The following is a 14,327-nucleotide window of genomic DNA, read 5'->3' as shown; positions in this document are numbered from 1 at the left end:
ATGAGGTATCTAATGGCAGAGTGATCAGTGTGGACAAAGGTTTCATAGCCGGTTATATAGTGTCTGAACTTGTTTATAGCATGAACAACGACTAGAAATTCCTTTTCAGTAACAGTGTAATTTAACTCAGTAGGAGTCAAATTCTTACTTGTGTAATAAATGGCATAAGGGATCAAATCCTTTTGTCCCAAAACAGCTCCTAAAGCTGTATCTGAAGCATCAGTAGAAATGTGGAAAGGGAGTTTCCAATTTGGACCCCTTAGAATGGGTGCTTCAGATATTCTAGTCTTTAAAGCTTCAAAGGCAGATTGACATTCAGGATCCCACTTAAATTCACAATCTTTAGTAAGTAGTTTGAAAAGAGGGGATGCTATCTTAGTGAAGTTTTCAATAAATCTTCTGTAATAACCAGTAAACCCAAGAAAACTTCTAACATCTCTTTGGCAATTTGGAACAGGTAACTTAGAGATGACTTCTACTTTAGATCTATCAACTTTGATTCCATCTCCTGAAATATGATGTCCTAAAACAATCCCTTCAGTAAACATCATAAAACACTTTTCATGACTTAAAGAAAGATTTGTTTCCTTACATCTTACCAGTACTTTTTCCAAATTTGCCAAAGCTTCTTCAAATGTATTACCATAAACTGTGAAATCGTCCATGTATACCTCTACACAATCGTGAATCAGATCTGAAAAGATTCCTAGTACAGCCCTTTGAAATGTAGCGGGTGCATTGCACAATCCAAAAGGGAGTACTCGGTAGGCAAAAGTTCCCCAAGGACAAGTAAAGGTGGTTTTGTCTTGATCTTCAGGTGCTACCTGAATCTGATTGTAACCACTAAAACCATCCAAGAATGAGAAATACTTTTTACCTGCTAAAGTGTCTAGTACCTGATCAATAAAAGGTAGAGGAAAATGATCCTTTAAGGTTGCCTTGTTCAATTCTCGATAGTCAATGCAAACTCTCCATTTACCATTCTTTTTGGGCACTATAACTAAGGGAGAAACCCATTGGCTATCTGAAATGGGGTAAATGAAGTTTACCTTGAGCAATTCCTGAAGTTCTTCTTTCACAATTTCCCTAAGATTTGGATTCATCCGTCTTTGTGGCTGCCTAATAGGTCTGCTGTTTTCTTCAATATAAATGTGATGAATACAAGTCTTAGGGTCGATTCCTTTCATGTCAGTATATTCCCATGCAAAGGCAGTGGAATGTTTTTGCAACAGTTTAGTTAATTCTTCTTGTTGTAGTCTTTCCAAGTTCTTGTTAATGTTTAATGTTTTTCCTGGAAAGATTTCAACTGTAGAACTACCAAACTCTTCCATTGAGAAGAGAGACATCTGTCTAGAGGAGAGATATTCAATGTCTGCATCTAACTGAAACTGTGAAGAGTCATATTCTAAAGGTATCTCAAAATTTTCTAATGTATTTAGAATTTGACTGTCCTCACTAATCTCAGAGATGGTTAGAACAGGTTGAAGAGTACCCTCATCATCAATCCACTCATCTTCTCCTATTTCTGTTATTGCCTTTGCGGGAGGATACAAGTTGAATTTCTTGGTAGAATTACCATCTGATATATACATGTCTCCAGACCTACAACTTATGAAAGCATCAGCTGTGGCCAGCCAAGGTCTTCCTAAAATAAGAGGATGTCCTCCTAGATTGTTCTTGGGAGTTAAAATCATAAAATCAACTGGATATTCCCAAGAGTCTAGTGAGACTGGAATATCTTCCTATACACCATCAGGTTTAATGATTGATCTATCTGCAAGTTGCAACAAAGTAGGTGTAAAGAGAAGGTTAGGAAGTTTTAACTGGTCCATGGTCTGTCTACTCATAATGTTGATAGCGGCTCCTAAGTCAATCAAGGTATTTGGGATTTCAACCCCATTAATATGAGTTTTAACAATAGGGCTACCGGGATCCACATATTTTTGCATGGTAATTTTACCCATCATAATGTCTGCAATTTTTCCAACTAGATGTATCCTTTTGGTATCTCTGGTTCTTTTTATTGTTTTTTTCAAACTCAACTCCTTTATTGTCTTTGCTAGAATGGGAATCTCCTTAATGGCTGTTAACAAGGGAATCTTGATACAGACATTTTTCAATTCATCTAGAAAGCTATAGTCAGGCAACCAAATCTGCTTCTCCACTCCTTTGTCAATTTGCAATCTTTCAGGAAAAGGAGGAGTAGCTGAAGATGTGGGTTGCTCTACTAAGGGAGTTGATTCTTTTTCTTTTTCTTGAATGCTTGGGTTTTGAAGGGATGCTTCAGAACCCTTATTGACTTTGAGAGATTCTTCCTCGGAAATGCTTGGTTGTTGAGCACTTGTAGAAGGTTGGTCTAGGATTCTACCTGATCTGAGTTGTACCTCATTGAGAGGAACAACCATATAGGTAGGGAATGGTTGACCTTCCATGAGTGGTTGACCTTCCATCACATAAGCACTTTGAGGATTCCTATTATTGGGGTTTGGTTGAGGTTGAGAAGGAAGTTGATTTGGCCTCTGTTGAGATTGTAGCAAGAGTTGAGAATTTTGATTTTGTGGAGGAGATTGTTGTTGTTGAGGGAATGGTAATGACAATTGTTGACCTTGATTTGGAAGTTGGGGAGCTTGCTGATTTTGAAAGGATTGAGGATATTGATAGAATTGGGAAAATCTCCCATAAGGATTTTGCATTTGCATGCTTTGCAACCATGCTTGGAAAGGATTTTGTGGTTGTGACCAAGGTTGTTGCCAAGGATTCCAATTTGGTGGGGGTTGGAAATTCATAGAGTTGTTAAACCCTTGATTTTGCTGCCCCTGCCAAGGTCTTCTTGCAACAAAACAAAGAGATTCAAGCGTACTTGGATCTTCTTGAAAGACTGCTTTGAGGCCAGGGATTGAAGGACATTCCTTGGTCTCATGGGTTTCTGAGCAAATTACACAGGTTTCCACAACTTGTGCTTCCAAGGGACATTCCCTTAAAGCATGCTTCTTTCTACACTTCGGGCAAAAGATAGTCATAGCCTCGGCTTCTGCTTTTTGTTTATTTTGAATCTTAAGGGTATCAATTTGTTCACTAAGAATCCCTAAGATGTCAGTTTTAAATTCATCTAGCATATTACCGATTTCAGCCCTACTCACTGATCCTGTTGCAGATTTATTTGCCCTAAGGAGAGAAGGATCTCTAGGCCCTTTTTGAGTTTTTGATTTGCCCCTTGAGAGATGGATACAAAGTTCTGCTATATCATTGAGAGAAAGTTGAGAAATATCCCCCTTCCCCATCATGTTTAAGATATCTATCCATTCATCCCTAATGGCTTTTAATAAGAGGGCCTTTAAGGTCTCTTCATCCAAGGTACTCATTTTTGCTCTTTTTAAATTATATTGAAATCTCTCAAGTAAATCTTCTAAGCTCTCATCTTCTTTTTGCATCATTTTAAAAACCTCGTCCTTGTGATTAGTAGGCATACAATAGTCCAAATACCTATCCAAAAAGGTTTGTTTCATTTCATCCCAGGTCCTAATGGATTGAGTAAGTAACCCCATGAACCATTTCAAAGCTTGATCTTTTAATGTTGATGGGAACAGTTTGAGTTTCTGAGTATCATCCAGACAGTCATAGGTTCGACACACAACTTCAAATTCAAACAAGAATGTTTCAGGGTCCTCAGTTCTTAACCCATGAAAATTTGGGAGGACGGATGGTGATATGTTTTTCGTGGTGGCTCGGGAGTCCTCATTAACAATGGGAAACCCAAATGAGTTATCCCCATCTCTATTTCCTCCAATGGGACCTCTACCTCCTCCATTGTTATTGTTATTTCCTCCTCCTCCTCTACCTCTACCTCTACCACCTCCTTCTTCCTCTGCCATGATGATTCTCCTAGGGATTTCAAAATCTTCTGGTTCTTCTACAAAGGGTGAATGAGAAGAGATTTCTCCTTCCTCTTCAGGTGAGTCTATTTCCTCAATTACAATTGGTTTTCTTGTAGGAGAAAGAGAAGAGTCTCTTCCTAGTTCAAACTCAATAGAAGGTGTAGGAGAGTCAACTCTTGGCTCTTGAATTTCAGGAATTCTGGGACTAGGAGTTTCGGTTGGAGATAAGGGAGGTGTCTCTTGTCTATCTCTTGAAGCAGATGGACTTGTAAAAATTGAACTTCGAGCTCTAGATAAAAACCTTCCCCTAGAATCTCTAGCTCTATGCATGTCATTTTTTATTTTATCTTCAAGTCAAGTTAAATAGTTCTTTTTCTGATCTTCCAGTTCACTCTAGGTGCAAGAAGAGAGCATACTCAAGAAACTATTAAATCAATAACTTTCTCCTTTCTGATCCTCCAGATCACTTCAAAGTGCAAGAGGAGAGCATACTTAGATAGGCTATTAACTTCTTTTCTTGAAATTTTATGTTTTTTTTTTCTTCTAAGAATATGGCTACTTAATTTCACTTCCCTGGCAACGGCGCCAAAATGTTTAGTCAATTTAGTGTTGTCTAAATTGCTAGTATTAATTGTCAACCCGGGGCTCGTAAGCTGATGAAGTGAAGGTGTACTATATGTACTTAAGTAACCTCTTAGAGTTTTTCTTATCGTTGGGGGTGTTGTTGTGGTTAATTATGTTCCTAAGATGGAGTGATAATTTATAAACAAGTGAGTGATGGTGTGTGTGTAGAGTGAATCCTAAATGAGTGAAAGTGTGTGTTTAGTGATCTCTAACTACTTGCTTGAAAGGAAATGCTTGAAAGGAATAAATGAATTGAAATGACTTGAAATAACTTTGAAAGCAAATGACCACTTCCAATGGCACTAGACACCATTCATGCTGCTGCTAATAAAAGAAAAGAAAGTCACTTTTAAAACCAAAAATAAAGATTATCTCTCTCTAACTCGATGCTTCAAAGCACATGTACTGTGTAAAGCACGGATAGAAAGTAGCTTAAGTTGAATTAGAAAAGTGAGAAAAATCTGCTTTAAAGACTAATGATAACGTTTTGCTCTTTCTAATTCTCTACTTTAGCCATATGTACTATGCAAAGTATGATTAGAAAGTAGTGAAAGAATAGTCTAAGAAGCACTTAAAACCAAAAATCTACTTTAAAGACTAGTGATAATATTTTGCTCTTTCTAACTCTCTACTTCAGCCATATGTACTATGCAAAGTATGGTTAGAAAGTAGTGAAAGAATAGTCTAAAAAGCACTCAAAACCAACTGCAAGTTAGTGATATTCTGATCTTAAAAGATAACAATTTATGATGAAGATCATTCATGTGTTAGCAGCTCTTTGAGAAATAAGATTAAAAATCAGCTATATAAAAAAACAAAGGCAGCAATTTGAATCTGTCAACTTCAAATACCATTAGTTTGTAAAGCAAACACACACACATAAAAATAAATCCCGGGCTAAAAGAAACCTGCAAAGAAGTAACACTGATCAACTTGAAAGAAAGGAAAACAAATAAATGAAACTATACATGCTTAAAGAAATGAATAGGAAAATAAAGAAATGCTGCACATAAAATACTTTACAGAGGCTAAGATGAACAGGGGCCCTCTATTCATTCAGCCACAAGAAAACTCAGAGATCTGGAAGCTTCAAAACAGTACTATGTCTATTCCTCCATTTGCAAAAGTGTACAAAACAGAGTGCTAGAATAACACTAAAACAACAGAGTTCACAACACTCTTAAAATTAACACAAGTTCAGAAATTACAACTGATAAAAGTCTAATGAGCGTACGCAGACGCAGCTATTTATAGACATTTCTAAGATAACCTACTCGTACAGCTAATTAACTGAAAAACAACAAACTGTCATGCGTAATTATGGTCCCTTGACACATCATACGGCTGCGTGGATGAGTTAATGGTTCTGTCGTCATGGGCAATGAATCCCATGTTGGATCATGTCCCCTGCCACCTGCAGAACATGGACAAGTCACCGTTTAAGCTGACGTGACCTAGCAGCTCACAATCACCGTTAAACAGCCTTGAGTTGACCGTAACTTGACCAGCTTTGACCATGGGTAAAGATGACGTGGATGGCTGGAAAAATGGGACAGGAACCTCGAGCACGTTGATACCTAAGTGCCCATGTGGTTCATCTGGCAAACCGACACGTGGAACATTGCGTTTAACAAAAAGGCTGCAGGATCATCAGATAGCTGCGGGATTCCTGCAAGTAAGTCAAAATCTAAACAAATAGTCATCCATTAGCAAAACTTGCTTGATCATGCTTAATGACACCTAATGTAATGATCTGGGTGGTTTTATAGTGAAAATGAGGCAAAAGTGAAGAAAAGATGAGGAAAAACTGAGGAAAATGGTAGACAAGTAGGTGTAGAGTAGAGGCTCTACACCATGTGCGTGGATGCTTTGAGTTGTACATGCGCAGAATGTGCACAATCATCCTATTGACAACCTTTGTCTGGCCATCAGTTTGAGGATGGAAGGCTGTGGACTTAGTGAGTTTGGTGTCTAGCATTGACTAGAGATTGGACCAAAATGTACTAAGGAACTAACTGTCCTGATCTGAGATGATAGACTGTGGGATCCCAAAGTGCACCCACACTCGTTCAAAGAAGAGTTTAGCAGTGGCTTCTACTATGATATTCTTCTTGTAGGCCTCCATAATGTCCATCTTCGAGAACCTGTCGACGACCACAAAAACAGAGTCATTTCCATGCTTAGTGGAAGGAAGGCCTAACATGTAATCCATGGAGATGGATTCCCAAGGTCGACTAAGGGTAGGCAGCGGGGCATAGAGGCCTTGCTTCTTGATGGTCGGTTTGGAAATGGCACAAGCAGTACATGATTTGATGTACTTCCCAACATCCTGTCAAAGATTCGGCCAATAGAAATACTTTTGCAGCACCGCCACCGTTTTCTCGACCCCGAAATGTCCAACAGCCCGACTGTAGTGTGCTTCCCAAATCATCTTGGCACGCTCGCTTGAAGGAACACAAAGGTGACCTAGGTGGCATAACAGGGCATCCTAGAGGTGAAAATCTGGAACATGTTGACCCTCCAAGAGTGTCTAGTATGTGTGGCCAAATTCCACGTCGCTTTTGTAGAGAAGTGGCTAATAAGAAGTCTCATGCCCACAGGATTTGAGCACGGTGGTTAACACCATGATCGGTGGTCGATTGAGGCAATCTGCAACATTATTGGTGTTGCCCTTCTTGTACTTGATATTCAAATGGAACTGTTGCAGGTATCTAGACCACTTCTGATGGCGATCATTATGCAATTTCCCCTGGGTCTATATGAACTGTAGGGTCTGTGGTCTATGCGGATGACCGTTTCCTTCCCCAAAATGTAATGCTTCCATTGTCAATAGTCCTGCACAATGGAATACATCTCTTTATCATAAGTGGGATACTTCCGAACTGTGTCTGAAAGTGTTTTACTATTATATGCCATTGGATGCTCGTGTTGAGTAAGGACTACCCCAATAGTATAGTTAGAGGCATATGTCTCGACCTCAAATAGTTGTTGTAAATCTGGTAATGCGAGCACTGGTGCCGTGCACAGGCAATTTTTCAACTCTACGAATGCCTTTTGTTGAGATTTAGACCAAAATAATTTTTCTTTCGCTCCTCCCTTGGTGACTTGACTCAAGGGCCAAGTGATATGAGAAAACCCCAACACGAACCTGCGGTAGAAGTTGGCAAGACCTAGAAAGTTGCGGAGCTCTGTCAGAGTGGTTGGAGATGGCTAATCCTGAATGACTTGGATCTTGGTTGGATCCACATGCACCCCCTATTCATCAATAATGTATCCCATATACTGAACCTGGGTCATGCCAAAAGTTCATTTCTCCAAATTGGCACATAGCTTGTGTTTCCGCAGTGTTTGGAGAACTTGTCGGATGTGGTGGAGGTGCTCTTCCCAACTCTGGCTAAAGATTAGAATGTCAACCAAGTATACCACTACAAATGAGTTGGTGAATGGCTGCAAGATGTCATCCATTAGCCTCATGAAGGTTGCAGGAGCATTCGTCAATCCGAAAGGCATAACCAACCATTCGAAAACACCCTCCTTGGATTTGAAGGCAGTCTTCCACACATCAGAGGGTTCAATTGGTACCTGGTGATATCCTGACTTCAGATTGATCTTGCTGAAATATTTTGCCCCCTTTTGTTGGTCCAGGAGGTCATCAATCCACAGGATCGGGTACCTATTACGGACAGTGATCTTGTTCAGTGCCCGATAGTCAATACAGAGTCTCCAAGTCCCATCCTTCTTCTGTACTAACACGATCAGGCTCCCACAAGGCGATGAACTTGGATGGATGTGACCTTTCTGTAGGAGATCCTGAATCTGCCTCTTGATTTCCTCGTTCTCCAGAATGGAGCGCGCGATAAATTTGTCCATTGGGTAGCGGTGCACCTGGGGTCAAATTGATGGAGTGCTTGACCTAACAGTGCAAAGGAACCCCTGTGAGGGAGGTGAAGATGTCCTCGTACTCCTCCACGACCTTGTCCATCTGTAGTTGTCGTGCGGAGGGGCCCTATCTGGAGGCCGTGGCCACCATCTTATTCTTTGCTTGAGGGCGTATCATCAGGAAAACAAATTTCCCGGTTTTAGAAATGAGCTTACTGCATTTTTTTGTAGTAATCAAAGAGATGGTAGTAGGCGGTGCTACCTCTGGAATCCTGTACAACTTATTTCCCAATGTAATAATAACAGCACGAGGCCTTGATTCATACACAGCATGTCACTTCCACAAGTATGGTTTTCCTAATAATACATCACAAACTTCAAGGGGAGCAATGTCACACAATACCTCGTCCGTGAAGGGCTTGGTGTTGTATGGAAGGCGACACTGTTGGCTCATGTGAAGATCCCATCCTTGGTAAAGCCACCCGATGGTGTATGGTTGTGGATGTGTTGTGGTCGGTAAGCCCAACCGCTTCACGACCTTTGCCGAAATGAGGTTCTTTTGGCTCCCGCTATCGATAATGAACTGTAGTGGGGATCCCTTTACCCACATCTGGGAGTGGAAGAGACACTCCTCCTCTGGATCTTCGAGTTCATTTTTCTAGATCTTGGTGGTAGCAACAATGGTGTTGAGATTCACATCAATGATCTGCTTCCCTTTGTCATTCCCCTTGTCGGGTTCTGACTCAGAGTCATAACATGCATCTGATTCTGAAACCTTTAGCTTAGCCACCAGTGACTGCTTGGCCCGACACTCACTTGTGTTGTGAGTGGAGCTCTTATGGAACTCACACCAATTTCCTGTGTCCTTTTTTGGCTTCGTGACGCTCTTCTTTGCTTGCAGCTTTGGGGGGTTGTCTTGGGCTACCACACCTTGGCTTTGTCCTTTGTTGTGTGGTTTAGGGGCACCTTTCCCTTGCTTCAGATTAGCAGATCCAAAGTATCGCTTCTTTTGTTTAAAATTCTGCTCGACCTTGACGACATATCGGTATGCTGTGCCGAGTGAGGAGATGTTCAGGAATTCTATTTCTTCATGGATGTACTTGTGCAGGTAGCCACAATATTTGAGTATTAAATGCTGCTCCGAATCCTTGATACCCAACTTTGTGCGAAGGGTATGGAAAAGATTGGTGAACTCTGGCACGTCTTGGTCCCTCCCCTGCCACAACGTGGCCCACTTTATGTATTCATCCTCATAGCTTCTGACAGGGTAGTATTGCTCCTTGATGGCATCCCGGAATGAATTCTAGGTGGGTGTGGCTAAAAATAGTGAGCCGGTATTTTCATCCTTCTGCTCGCAGTAGGTTTCCCACTAGTCCTTGACGTGGGGGACTGCTTTGGGAAGAGCGAAAACAATATTTTCCCGACTCGAAAATTCATGAACAGAAAAATAACCCTCTAGCAGATTTAACCATTTATCTACAGCATCTGCATCTATCTGACCCTCGAATATGGGGATTTCAAAATTAACTTGTACCTTAAAGGGCGTGGCATTTCTAGAGTAGCTGCTGGAAGCCAATGCATCGCTTTTGTGTAGCCGTTGAAGGATCTGGGCAAAGCTGTCCATCATCGCGTTCCGTTGTCGCTTGACAGCTTCTTCAAGCAAGATTTTGATAGGATCTCCTGCCCCCTCGTCTTTCTTCTCATCCGCCATGGGAGGCCGTTGGGATTTGCGAGGCTAGTCTTGCAAAGGTTCGACCAGTTCAAGCCCTAACTCCTTATATCCCGAGCTCGTTGGGGACATGCAAAGAAAAATAGAGAAAAAGCAGAATGCTTTGATACCACTGATCTGGACTTAAACAGGAACGCAAAAAATTACAAAGATAACCATAAACATAGATATGCAGTGGAAATAATACTTCATTTAATTAATGTAAAATACTGAAATATGCTTACAAACAGTAATGGAAATAAACCAGCTAGGGCGATGGTAGCTTATCTATGAGAAGAGATGTGGTGGCTACATGCCTCTGAACTGTGTTACAATGAGGCTCAAAGGCCTATTTATTGTTGAGAAACAATGGAAGACCCTTAACATTCCAAAACCTAACCCTAGAAGATGAAACACCAAACTGTGGCCCTCGTTTGGGTAAATTGGTACATCAACTTCCCGGGGTCGTAACTTTGGCATACGATCTTCGTTTGATGCGTACAATAGCTCGTTAGAAATATCTATTCGGGCATTACCACCTTGGGAAGAGAAACATCGGTCCATGGACCCATGTTGGCCCCATATTTCCCAAAAAACGTCGTTTAGGGCCTCAAAACGGCTCAGGAAGTTCAGGACCCGAAAAACTGCTAAAAATAGTAAGTTGTGCTACAATTAAGGAAATTGAAAAAGTTGAGAGAAACAATGGTGGGGGTCCAGGTGGACTTGGCAAGTGGCCACCAATATCCACCTCGATCATTCCTCCCCCCTTAGGAAGCAATGGTCCCCATTGCGTTGAATTCCTCCATGAGATGAGGAAACTTTTGCTGAACTTGGTCCTTGGTGAGCCACTTGCCCTAGTGAAGGAGTTGGCCTGCTTTGGCAACTTGATACAGCTGGATATTCTGTTGGCAAGTGTTTTTGATCTGTGTGTCCATGATCTGATCAGTTGCAGCTTGTTCCATGCAATCTGGATTTAATTTTGTGGGTGTGAGCTGTTCTGCAATGTTGAATGTGTCTAGCAATGGTGGAAAGTATGGCCTAAGGCGGTCCAAATTGAACACTGGGTGCAGGTCAAGGAATGGGGGAATGCTGAGCTCAAATGCATTATCTCCCACAGCCTTAGTAATGGTGTAAGGACCATATCGGAGTGGTCTCAGTTTCTGATAGGCTCCAGTAAGGCGTTCCTATTTCAAATGCAACTAGACTTTGTCGCCCACTTGAAACTTGTGTGGCACCCGATGTTGATCACGTCGCTGCTTGTACTTGGCATTTGATTTCTCCAGAATGTCATGGAACCGCTGGCGAATATGTTGGATGTGCTCAATGAAGCTGGTTGCCTTGTCTGTTTCGTACTGGAAATGAGACGAATCTGTGTGAGTAGCTGCAAGTGGCATGACCACATCAATGGGGCATAGTGGTTGGAATCCTAAGCCCACCTGAAAAGGGATGTGGCCAGTCAAGCTGTGAAGAGCTCGATTGTAGCTGTGTTAAACATAGGGGAGGCTCTCGTCCCATGTGCGTGGATGCTTTGAGTTGTACATGCACAGAATGTGCACAATCATCTTATTAACAAGCTCTGTCTAGCCATCAATTTGAGGATGGAAGGCTGTGGACTTAGTGAGTTTGGTGTCCAGCATTGACCAGAGACTGGACCAAAATGTACTGAGGAACCGACTATCCTGATCTGAGATGATAGACTGTGGGATCCCAAAATGCACCCACACTCGTTCAAAGAAGAGTTTAGCAGTGGATTTTGCTGTGATATTCTTCTTGCAGGCTGCCATAATGGCCATCTTCGAGAACCTGTCGACGACCACAAAAACAGAGTCATTTCCATGCTTAGTGGAAGGAAGGCCTAACATGTAATCCATGGAGATGGATTCCCAAGGTCGACTAGGGGTAGGCAGCGGGGCATAGAGTCCTTGCTTCTTGATGGTCGGTTTGGCAATGGCACAGGTAGTACATGGTTTGATGTACTTCCCAACATTCTGTCGAAGATTCAGCCAATAGAAATACTTTTGCAGTACTACCACCATTTTCTCGACCCCGAAATGCCCAGCAACCCAACTGTAGTGTGCTTCCCAAATCATCTTGGCACGCTCTCTTGAAGGAACACAAAGGTGACCTAGGTGGCGTAACAGGGCATCCTAGAGGTGAAAAGCTGGAACATGCCAATCCTCCAAGAGTGTCTGGTATGTTTGGCCAAATTTTGGGTTGCTTTTGTAGAGAAGTGGCCAATCAGAAGTCTCGTGCCCACAAGAGTTGAGCACGATGGTTAACGCCATTATCGGTGGTCGACTGAGGCAATCTGCAACATTATTGGTGCTACCCTTCTTATACTTGATATTCAAATGGAACTGTTGCAGGTATGTAGACCACTTATGATTTCGATCCTTCTACAATTTCCCTTGGGTTTATATGAACTGCAGGGGTCGGTGGTCTGTGTGGATTACTGTTTCCTTCCCCAAAATGTAATTCTTCCATTGTCGGCAGGCCTGCACAATGGAATACATTTCTTTATCATAAGTGGGATACTTCCGGACTGTGTCTGAAAATGTTTCACTGTGATATGCCACTGGATGCCCATGTTAAGTAAGGGCTATCCCAATAGCATAGTCAGAGGCATCTGTCTCGACCTCAAATGGTTGTTGTAAATCTAGTAACGCGAGCACTGGTGCCGTGCACAGGCGATCTTTCAACTCTATGAATGCCTTCTATTTAGATTCAGACCAAAAGAATTTTGCTTTCATTCCTCCCTTGGTGACTTGACTCAAGGGCCAAGTGATATGAGAAAATCCCAACACGAACCTACGGTAGAAGTTGGCAAGACCTAGAAAGCTGCAGAGCTTTGTCAGAGTGGTTGGAGATGGCCAATCCCAAATGACTTGGATCTTGGATGGATCCACATGCACCCCCTGTTCATCAATAATGTATCCCAGATACTGAACCTGGGTCATGCCAAAAGTTCATTTCTCCAAATTGGCGCATAGCTTGTGTTGCCACAGTGTTTGGAGAACCTATCGGATGTGGTGGAGGTACTCTTCCAAACTCTGGCTGAAGATCAGAATGTCATCCAAGTATACCACTACAAATGAGTTGGTGAATGGTTGCAAGATGTCATCCATTAGCCTCATGAAGATTGCAGGAGCATTCGTCAATCCGAAAGGCATAACCAAACATTCGAAAAGGCCCTCCTTGGCTTTGAAGGCAGTCTTCCACACATCATAGTGTTCGATTGGTACCTAGTGATATCTCGACTTCAGATCGATCTTGATATGAGAAAACCCCAACACGAACCTACGGTAGAAGTTAGAAAGACCTAGAAAGCTGCAGAGTTTTGTCAGAGTGGTTGGAGATGGCCAATCCCAAATGAATTGGATCTTGGCTGGATCCACATGCACCCCCTGTTCATCAATAATGTATCCCAGATACTGAACCTGGGTCATGCCAAAAGTGCATTTCTCCAAATTGGCACATAGCTTGTGTTGCCACAGTGTTTGGAGAACCTGTCAGATGTTGTGGAGGTGCTCTTCCCAACTCTGGCTGAAGATCAGAATGTCATCCAAGTATAACACTACAAATGAGTTGGTGAATGGTTGCAATATGTCATCCATTAGCCTCATGAAGGTTGCAAGAGCATTCGTCAATCCGAAAGTCATAACCAAACATTCGAAAAGTCCCTCCTTGGTTTTGAAGGCAATCTTCCACACATCAGAGTGTTCGATTGGTACCTGGTGATATCCTGACTTCAGATCGATCTTGTTGAAATATTTCACCCCCTTTAGTTGGTCCAGGAGGTCATCAATTTGTGGGATAGGGTACCTATTACGGACAGTGATCTTGTTCAGCGCCCGATAGTCAATACAGAGTCTCCAAGTCCCATCCTTCTTCTGTACCAACACGATCGGGCTCCCATAAGGCGATGAACTCAGACGGATGTGACCTTTCTGCAGGAGCTCCTGAATCTGCCTCTTGATTTCATCGTTCTCCCGAATGGAGCACCAATAAATTGGTCCACTGGGTAGTGGCGCACTTGGGGTCAAATCGATGGAGTGCTTGACCTGACAGTGCAGAGGAACCCCTGCGGGGGAGGTGAAGATGTCCTTGTACTCCTCCACGACCTTGTCCATCTGTAGTTGTCGTGCAGAGAGGCCCTTTCTAGAGGCCGTGGCCACCATCTTCTTCTTTTCTTGAGGGCGTATCATCAGGAAAACAAATTTTCCCAGTTTTGGAAATGAGCT

Source organism: Pinus tabuliformis, chromosome 3_2 (assembly GCF_031772625.1).
Source record: "Pinus tabuliformis cultivar Carrire ecotype Pingquan chromosome 3_2, CPIR1, whole genome shotgun sequence".
NCBI lineage: Eukaryota > Viridiplantae > Streptophyta > Pinopsida > Pinales > Pinaceae > Pinus > Pinus tabuliformis.
Note: the sequence above shows the minus strand (reverse complement) of the source record.